General features: G+C 41.0%; 1 long non-coding RNA gene across 1 annotated transcript; it reads left to right on the forward strand.

Annotated features, from left to right (window-relative positions):
* The first annotated feature begins 246 nt into the window (after positions 1-246).
* LOC103637269 (uncharacterized) lies at positions 247-1,040 on the forward strand. Its single transcript, XR_558148.4, has 3 exons — positions 247-459; positions 551-817; positions 898-1,040. It is a non-coding gene; the product is annotated as an uncharacterized lncRNA (long non-coding RNA).
* The last annotated feature ends 529 nt before the right edge of the window (positions 1,041-1,569 follow it).

The following is a 1,569-nucleotide window of genomic DNA, read 5'->3' on the forward strand; positions in this document are numbered from 1 at the left end:
ACCCAAATCATTGGTTCTGATCCTTTGTCATCTGCGACCGCAAGAAGTTATAGCAGAGCTACAGAGGAGGCTGCCAGGAGCACCAATGGGTCAATGGATGTGTCTGTCGGATCAAGAGCTCGACACTTGACTGATGTGGATGGTGACTTGTGGGATCTGGTCAGGAGGGATCTCCAACTAAAGGCCACCTTCCTGTACATTGACCTGAACCGTTGCAGGCAATCAAACATTGATTACACATCTTCGCAGGTGCCATTTAGGATAACTGCAACAGGATGGGTCCAAGAATTCAACAATACTGCCAGAATTGTGAAGAAGATAAAGCTCACATGCACACCATGCAAGATATTTAAGAAGACTACACTAATCAAGGGAATGTTCACATCCGATTTAGAGGTTGCTAGGTTTGAAGGTGCTGCCATTCGGACTATAAGTGGAATCCGAGGACATGTTAAAAAGGTAATGAGTAAATACCATGCCTTGATAGTTTATCACGGTTAAATGTAACTGTTAAACTGTAATCATGCAAATAGTTTCTTGTTCATTACAGGCAGCAAAGATTGAGCCAGGAGATATGTTGAAGAGAAAAGGGGAAAATACAGAAGGAATCGCAAGATGTACATTTGAGGACAGAATTCTTATGAGTGACATTGTTTTCCTGCGTGCCTAGGTCAACGTTGAAGTTCCTACGTACTCTAACCCTGTGACCACTGCTCTGCAACCTAGAGAGCAGACCTGGCAAGGCATGAGAACAACTGCTGAGTTGCGGAAGGCACACAATATCCCTACCCCACACAACAAGGATTCAGTTTACAAGGTTCTGAGCCTTCAACAGTTTCCTCATAACATTATTGCATGACTGTTGCCTCTCACATGATATTATCTCCCACTTCGTAGCCTATCGAGCGGAAACCACGCAAGTTCAATCCCGTCGAGATCCCCGCAAAGCTGCAACAGTTACTTCCTTTTAAATCTAAGCCTAAGGACACAACGAAGCAGAAGAAAGCACCAGTTGAAAACAGGGTGCCTGTAATCATGCAACAGTTACTTCCGTTTGGCAAAATGTTTTGTATCCAGGCATTGTACATAGATTTTCAGTAACAATCATGCCTTTTATATTTTAAGTGAGGAAATTTGCTCTGCCCCTGGTTCTTAACTGCATCTGATTCTTTCTTGTTTGCAAACAAGAATCTTTCTGGTTTGAGATCCATGTGCATCACTCTAGGCCTATGTCGCTTCTGCATTGCACAAGTTAACTCATCATCCTGATTATGAATGGGTTAAATACTAGAGAGAGGCTAAAATGCAATGGAGTTTAATAAAAGAGATGGTTCAATTTTAGGAAATGAAAAGAGCATTTTTAAGGAAAATCTGTAAGCTTCAAATAAATGTTGCCTTCTTCACCTAGAACTCATACTTGTGGGAACAAATTAAGAATGCAACAAGTTATGATATCTAAAAGAAGCACAACTGCTACAATAGGCTATATAGTAGCAGCAACTGTAATTAGGATATTACAGACAGTTAGTATAACTCCCCTTGATATATTCATGTCTTAATAAATATTCC

This window comes from Zea mays, chromosome 1, assembly GCF_902167145.1.
Source record: "Zea mays cultivar B73 chromosome 1, Zm-B73-REFERENCE-NAM-5.0, whole genome shotgun sequence".
NCBI classification, from domain to species: Eukaryota; Viridiplantae; Streptophyta; class Magnoliopsida; order Poales; family Poaceae; genus Zea; species Zea mays.